Raw genomic sequence first — 8,610 nt, forward strand, 5'->3', positions numbered from 1 at the left:
GTCTAACCCCTACCTGCTTTAGTTTAAATTTTTGATGTAAATATATTTAAAATGTGTCCAATTTTAATAAAATCTAAATTTTATTTTAAAATCCTTTAGATAATTACTATGACCAGATCAGAAATCACGTGAAATTTTTTACTGTAGTAGCATAATTTGTGATCGTGTAAAATAAAGACAATAAAATAAGCTTTATGGACTACATATGCTAATATATGAATTAGGTGTATCTTTATTTTATTACTCACCCAAACTTCTAGAATACACAGACATGCACGAACATAACTGATTCCAGTAGTATGATATTTTACTGACTTTCAGTCATTGTGGAGGTGTATTTATTTGTCAAGATATGAGAATAGAACACGTTTTATTTATTTAAAAGTTTGTTAGTTTGGTGTATAATCTTAAAATCTTTAAGGCGGGGCGTGATGGCTCATGCCTGCAATCTCAGCACTTTGAGAGGCTGAGGCGGGTAGATCACTTGAGACCAGGAGTTCGAGACCAGCCTGGCCAATGTGATGAAACCCCGTCTCTATTAAAAATACAATAATTAGCCGGGTGTGGTGGCAGGCACCTGTAATCCCAGCTACTTGGGATGCTGAGGCAGGAGAATCGCTTGAACCTGGGAGGCGAAGGTTGCAATGAGCCGAGATCGTGCCACTGCATTCCAGCCTGAGTCACAGAGTGAGACTCTGTCTCAAAAAATAAATTAATTTAAAAAAACTCATGGGGCGCGGTGGCTCATGCCTGTAATCCCAGCACTTTGAGAGCCTGAGGGGGGCAGATCCCTTGAGGTCAGGAGTTTAAGACCAGCCTGGCCAACACGGTGAAACCCCCGTCTCTACTAAAAACATAAAAATAAGCCAGGTGTTGTGGCGGGCGCCTGTAATCCCAGCTACTCAGGAGGCTGAGGCGGGAGAATCACTTGAACCTGGGAGGTGGAGTTTGCAGTGAGCCGAGATTGTGCCACTGCACTCCAGCCTGGACAACAAGAGCGAAACTCCGTCAAAAAAACAAAAAAACAAAACTTTAGATATATGGGTATAAGGGGCCTCCTTTTGTATTCCTGTCCCGGACAGTTTAAAGTTGCCAAATTGAGCAAATAAAAATATAGATGTCCAGTTAAATTTGAATTTCAAATAAACAAGGCATAACTTTTCTAGTGTTAGCATGTTTCATGCAATATTTGAAACACACTAAAAAGTTACTTATCTGAAGTTCATATTTACTGGGCATCCTCCAATTTATCTGGAAATCTTACCCAGATTCTTCAAATGTAAGGAGCAGACTTGCCTGCAGTCTGCCCTCATCGGCTGAGAATTCTTACTGTAATTCAACTTTGTGTAACCTGATAGAGTTTTCTTTTAGTCTTCTTCATTGCAAAGTATAAAACAGAGAAGTGTCTAAAACTTACATGTGTGGTTTAACAGATGTTTCTAGAGTGAGCACCCACATCAGCAACATCCAAACCAAGAAATACATCGCCCACACCTTGGAAATCCCCCAGGAGTCCCTCTTGATCACAGTTCCCATCTTTCCTCTAAAAATAATCCCTCTCTTGACTTTTTTTATTTTTATTTTTATTTTTGAAACAGAGTCTCACTCTTGTTGCCCAGGCTGGAGTGCAATGGTGTGATCTTGGCTCACCACAACCTCCGCATCCTGGGTTCAAGGGATTCTCCTGCCTCAGCCTCCCGAGTAGATGGGATTACAGGCACCTGCCACCATGCCATGCCCGACTAATTTTGTATTTTTTAGTAGAGACGGGGTTTCTCCATGTTGGTCAGGCTGATCTCGAACTCCTGACCTCAGGTGATCCACTCACCTTAGGATTACAGGCATGAGCCACCAGGCCCGGCATCTCTTGACTTTTATACTTTAACCACTCATGCGTGCATTCTTTGTGTTTGAGTTTTAGAAAAGTAAGTCATACTGTATGCATTTTTTGGCTTTTTGGGGAGGTCTAAACACTACATGTTGTGTCTTGCAGCTCTAATTTGTTCACTCTCATTGTAGTATAGCATTCCACGTTATGGATACTGCAAAGAGACAAGATCTTGCTTTATCACTCAGGCTGGAGTGCAATGTCGTGATTATAGCTCACTACAGCCTTGAAATCCTGGGCTCAAGCAATCCTCCTTCCTCAGCCTCCTGAGTAGCTTGGACTGCAGGTGCACACCACCTCATCCAGCAGATATTACATAATTTATTGATCTTTTCTTCTGTTGGACAGTTAAGGTATTTCCACTTTGGAGCACCTATAAATAATGCTACCACGACTCATGACTTTTTTTTTTTTTTTTTTTTTTTTTGAGATGGAGTCTCGCTCTGTCGCCCAGGCTGGAGTGCAGTGGCCAGATCTCAGCTCACTGCAAGCTCCGCCTCCCGGGTTCACGCCATTCTCCTGCCTCAACCTCCCAAGTAGCTGGGACTACAGGCGCCCGCCACCTCGCCCGGCTAGTTTTTTGTATTTTTTAGTAGAGACGGGGTTTCACCGTGTTAGCCAGGATGGTCTCGATCTCCTGACCTCGTGATCTGCCCACCTCGGCCTCCCAAAGTGCTGGGATTACAGGCTTGAGCCACCACGTCCGGCCTTTTTTTTTTTTTTTTTTTTTTTTTTTTTTTGAGATGGAGTCTCACTCTTGTCACCCAGACTGGAGTGCAGTGGTGCGACCTCAGCTCACACAACCTCTGCCTCCCGGGCTCAAGCAATTCTCCTGCCTCAGTCTCCCGAGTAGCTGAGATTACAGGCATGCCCCACTACTGCCAGGTTAATTTTTGTATTTTTAGTAGAGACGGGGTTTCACCTTGTTGGCTAGGCTGGTCTTGAACTCCTGATCTGAAATGATCCACCTGCCTCAGCCTCCTAAGGTGCTGGGATTACAGGGGTGACCATCGCACCCGGCCTTACCATGACTGTTTCTGAACATGTATCCTAGGGCACACATGTTAGCATTTTGTTAGGAGCACTCTAGATTTTAGATTACCTAACTCTGGAGATTAAATAAATATCCAAATAAAATGCATTGTACAAATCGAAAGTCTGTGCTTCAGAGGCGCATGAATGGAAACAAAAATGAAAAATTCTAGAAGATTTCATCTTACCTAATTCAATAAAGAAACTATTATCATAGTTTAAACCAGAAAAGTGTCACTTTTATGTATACATGAGAATATACATTTCCATCCCCTTTTGCTTCTTCTACTTAAGTTTAGATAGCCTATGTTTTAGTTTGTGGATTTCTGAAGTTCCCAGTCTTAGGAAAAGTGGAATACAAAGTAGTCATCTTCAATTTTCTTGGTCGTCCTTTTATCTTGCCAGTTTTGTGACATCCATTTGCTTGTTATGTCAACTCAGCTGAATTCGCCTATAATTATGGTGTCTGCGTGCAGGAAGCAAGGCTGGAAGACAAGGCAGAAACAACTCCTGCTGACCCAGATCAATTTTTTCCAAGTGAAATCTCTGCAATTAGGCCAGTAATGGTATTTTCCCGGAGAAAGAATTGAGTGAATTTAGGAAAAGAGTTTTAAAGCTCAACATGCATGTGTCTGGGGGCAATTCAGATGCAAGATCATTGAAGAGTTTGTTTCAGTATTTACCCATCCCTTTCTGTAAGAAACTTATTTTCAGTAACACCAACCCTGTCTTTTGGGAGGAGGAGCTCCCCTCAAGAGGGAGGAATAGAAAAGTTTTAGAAACACAGAGGATATATACGTGTGTGTGTGTATATATATATATACACATATATATATGGAAAGCCTTTTAAAACAAGTTCCAAAACTCAGAATCCACAAAGCAAAAAATTGGTAGTTTTGATTATATAAAATTTAAAATGTCTATATGACTAAAAGTACCCTAAAGACAAAAGATAAATACAGATCAGAAAGAAAACAAAACAACCTTTGAAATACACATGGTAGTATATAGATTAGTTTCCTGAATATACAAGGAGCTCTTTCTTTTCTTTTTTTTTTTTTTTTGAGATGGAGTCTCTCTCTGTCTCCCAGGCTGTAATGCAGTAGCCCAGTCTTGGCTCATTGCAACCTGTGCCTCCTGGGTTCAAGTGATTCTCCTGTCTTAGTCTCCTGAGTAGCTGGGATTACAGGCACCTGCCACCATGCCCGGCTAATTTTTGTCTTTTTGTGGAGACAGGGTTTTGCCATGTTGGCCAGGCTGGTCTTGAACTCCTGACCTCAAGTGATCTGCCCACCTCAACCTCCCAAAGTGTTGGGGATTACGGGCCTGAGTCAGCACACCCAGCAGAGCTCTCTTAATGAGAAAAAGGAACAATAATCCAGCAGAAAATGGGCAAAAGTCAGGGACCAGTAGTTTACAAAGTAATGAAATACAAGAGACTAATAAATATGTGATAAGATGCTAGATACAATTCCTAACTAAATAAATGCAAATTAAAACTCTCTTAGTTTGGCTGGGCACGGTGGCTCATGCCTGTAATCCCAGCACTTTGGGAGGTCAAGACGGGCAGATCATAAGGTCAGGAGATCGAGACCATCCTGGCTAACACAGTGAAACCTTGTCTCCACTAAAAATACAAAAAATTAGTCAGGCGTGGTGGCACGCACCTGTAGTCCCAGCTACTCGGGAGGCTGAGGTGGGAGAATCGCTTGAACCCTGGAGGTGGAAGTTGCAGTGAGCTGAGATCGCACCATTGCACTCCAGCCTGGGTGACAGAACGAGACTCTGTCTCAAAAAAACAAAAAATGAAAATAGCTCAAGTATCCATCTACAGGAGACTAGATAAACAAACTGTGGTCTATTCATACAGGGGAATCATACAATAGAATACTGTACGTGTGAATATGAATACCCTATCATGTGAATATGGATATATCATACAGAGGAATTCATACAATGGAATACTCGCTATTCAGCAATAAGAATGAACAAACTACATGCCAACAGCATGGATAATCACACAGATGTAACCCTGAGCAAAAGAAACCATCCACAAAAGAAGATGTACTTTTGTTGTTTTGTTTTGTTTTTTTGAGACGGAGTCTCACTCTGTCACCCAGGCTGGAGGGCAGTGGCACGATCTCGGCTCACTGCAAGTTCCGCCTCCCGGGTTCACCCCATTCTCCTGCCTCAGCCTCCCGAGTAGCTGGGACTACAGGCGCCCACCACCTCGCCTGGCTAGTTTTTTGTACTTTTTAGTAGAGACGGGGTTTCACCGTGTTAGCCAGATGGTCTCGATCTTCTGACCTTGTGATTCGCCCGCCTTGGCCTCCCAAAGTGCTGGGATGACAGGCGTGAGCCACCGCGCCCAGCCAAGATGTACAGTTTATTCTATTTATGTATAGAAACTGGGAAACTAATTTGTGGTGTTGGAAGTCAGGATTGTCATTATCTAAGGGACTGGGTGGGATTTGATGGGAATGGGGTCCACTGGTGGGGGGCACAGGGGCTTTTGGGGTTAGGGCCCCATGGGTCGTGCTTATTTTGCAAATTCATGGAGCTGTATCTTATGCTGTGTGCCCTTTTCCCTATCCAGATTGCACTTCAACAAAAAGTTCAAAACCAAATCCAGTTAATATAAAGAATAAACAAATAGACGGTGGCCATTGGCTAGGTTGTGCTGGTGGTACTGGGCAGAGCTGGGGCAGGTTGGTGGGTGCCTATGTTGTCCCAGCCTAATGGTGCCCTGTTGGCAGCAGCTTCCCAACCCCCACGCCCTGCAACCTCCAAGCAGGGCAGGCCTGGGCACATTATTTTTTGCACTGAAGCTCCAAAAGCTCAAAGCCCTGGTATGAGCTCCCAAATAAAACCCGAGCAGGGTACACTCCCCTCACATGCATGACCTTAGCGTCTGCTGCTTAGCATTGCGTTAAAAAAAAAAAACTGCATTGATATCTCCTGGAACCCGAAGTGGTGAGCAGGGCTTTCCAGTGGGGACAGGGCCTCCTTGGCAGCCAGGACAGCAGTGTCTTTCTATTGCAGGCAAGATGCAGAAGTGCAAGTTCGAACAGGAGCTGCTGGCTTCTTGACAGAGAGGCTTAATTAGCTTCCTGCAGAAGGTGGTTTCATTTTTAACATTCGAAAAAGTTATCTAAGCAATTTTCTGTAACAAAGAATCTAATGAAATACAATCTTGTTGTTTAATCCATTTCTATATAGCAGTGGCTCTAAAGTGTGGTTCATGAAGCTTTGGGGACTCCTGAGACCCTTTTGGGGGTCCCATGAGGTTAAAACTACTTTCATAATAATACTAAGATATTGTTTGCCTTTTTCACAGTCATTCTCCCTCCAGTATACCGTGGCATTTTTCAGGGGCAGTATGATGTTGCCTATCACAACAGACTGAAGGGAGATGCACAGAGAGAATCCAGCTGTCTTCTATTAAGCCAGATATGAGAGATTTGCAAAAATCAAAAGCAGTGCCACTCTTCTGGCTAATTACTTTTGGTTTGGAGAACATATTTTTCATAAAAATATATTTTTGTTAATATATAACAGATTTATTATTCTTATTTATTTTTTTGAGACTGGGTCTTGCTCTGTTGCCCAGGCTGGAGTGTGGTGGCACGATCATAGCTCACTGCAGCCTCCAACTCCTGGGCTCAAGTGATCCTACTGCCTCAGCCTCTCAAGGAGCTAGGACTACAGGCACACAACACCACACCTGGCTAATGTTGTTGTTGTAGAGACAGAGTCCTGCGATGTTGCCCAGGCTGGTTTCAAACTCCTGGCTGGGCTCAAGAGATCCTCCCTCTTTGGCCTCCCAAAGTGCTGGGATTAGAGGCATGAGCCACTGTACCTGGCATATTCTTACTTTAAATGAATTAATGAATACATTATTTTATTTTATTTTATTTTATTTTGACGGAGTCTTGCTCTGTCGCCCAGGCTGGAGTACAATGGCACAATCTTGGCTCACTGCAACCTCCACCTCCCAGATTCAAGCAATTCTCCTGCCTCAGCCTCCTGAGTGGCTGGGATTACAGCCGCACCCCAGCATGCCTGGCTAATTTTTGTATTTTTAGTAGAGGCGGGGGTTTCACCATGTTGGCCAGGCTGGTCTTGAATTCCTGACCTCAGGTGATCCTCCCGCCTCAGCCTCCCAAAGTGCTGGGATTACACCATGCCCAGCCTGGCACATTACTATTAACCAAACAATGGACTGGCCAGATTTTCCCAGTTTTTCCATTAATGTGATTTTTTTGGTCCAGGATACAGTGTGAGCTAGTATTTGCATTTAGAGTATGTAGCTTTTTCAAAATTTTCCACTTTCAGTCACTTTTTACACTTTTTATGAAGTATAACATAATACAGAAAAATATATCAGAGGCCCACCGCTTGGCTTTTGGGGTTTTTTGTTTGTTTCTTGAGACGGAGTCTCAGCCTACTCAATGCGAAGACAATGAGGATGAAGCCCTTTATGATGATCCACTTCCACTTGATGAGTAGTAAATATATTTTCTCTTCCTTATGACTTTCTTTTTTTTTTTTTTTGAGATGGAGTCTTGGTCTGTCACCCAGGCTGGAGTGCGGTGGCGCGATCTGGGCTCACTGCAAGCTCTGCCTCCCAGGTTCACGCCATTCTCCTGCCTCAGCCTCCCGAGCAGCTGGGACTACAGGCGCCCGCCACCTCGCCCGGCTAATTTTTTTGTACTTTTTAGTAGAGACGGGGTTTCACTGTGTTAGCCAGGATGGTCTCGATCTCCTCACCTCGTGATCTGCCTGTCTCGGCCTCCCAAAGTGCTGGGATTATAGGCTTGAGCCACCGCGCCCGGCCCTTATGATTTTCTTAATAACGTTTTCTTTTCTCTAGCTTACTTTATTATAAGAATATTGTATATAATAAGGGGCCGGGTGCGATGGTTCACGCCTGTAATCCTAGCACTTTGGGAGGCCGAGGTGGGTGAATCATGAGGTTAGGAGATCGAGACCATCCTGGCTAACATGGTGAAATCCCGTCTCCACTAAAAATACAAAAAATTAGCCGGGTGTGGTGGCGGGTGCCTATAGTCCCAGCTACTAGGGAGGCTGAGGCAGGCGAGTGGTGTGAACCTGGGAGGCAGAGGTTGCAGTGAGCCAAGATGTGCCACTGCACTCCAGCCTGGGCAACAGAGTGAGACTCCATATCTATCTATCTATCTATCTATCTATCTATCTATCTATCTATCTATTTATTTATTTATTTTGAGATGGAGTCTCGCTCTGTCGCCCAGGCAGGAGTGCAGTGGCCAGATCTCAGCTCACTGCAAGCTCCGCCTCCCGGGTTTACGCCATTCTCCTGCCTCAGCCTCCAGAGTAGCTGGGACTACAGGGGCCCGCCACCTCGCCCGGCTAGTTTTTTGTATTTTTAGTAGAGACGGGGTTTCACCGTGTTAGCCAGGATGGTCTCGATCTCCTGACCTCGTGATCCGCCCGTCTCAGCCTCCCAAAGTGCTGGGATTACAAGCTTGAGCCACCGCGCCCGGCTGAGACTCCATATCAAAAAAAAAAAAAAAAAAGGAGCAGTGACTGTAGGCTCGGTGCAGTGATCCCAATACTTCAGGAGGCTGAGGAGAGAGGATTGTTCGAGTTCAGGAGTTCGAGACCAGCGTGGGCAACATAGCAAGACCTTGTCTCTACAAATAACTAAA

Source organism: Rhinopithecus roxellana, chromosome 7 (genome assembly GCF_007565055.1).
Source record: "Rhinopithecus roxellana isolate Shanxi Qingling chromosome 7, ASM756505v1, whole genome shotgun sequence".
Classification (NCBI taxonomy): Eukaryota; Metazoa; Chordata; class Mammalia; order Primates; family Cercopithecidae; genus Rhinopithecus; species Rhinopithecus roxellana.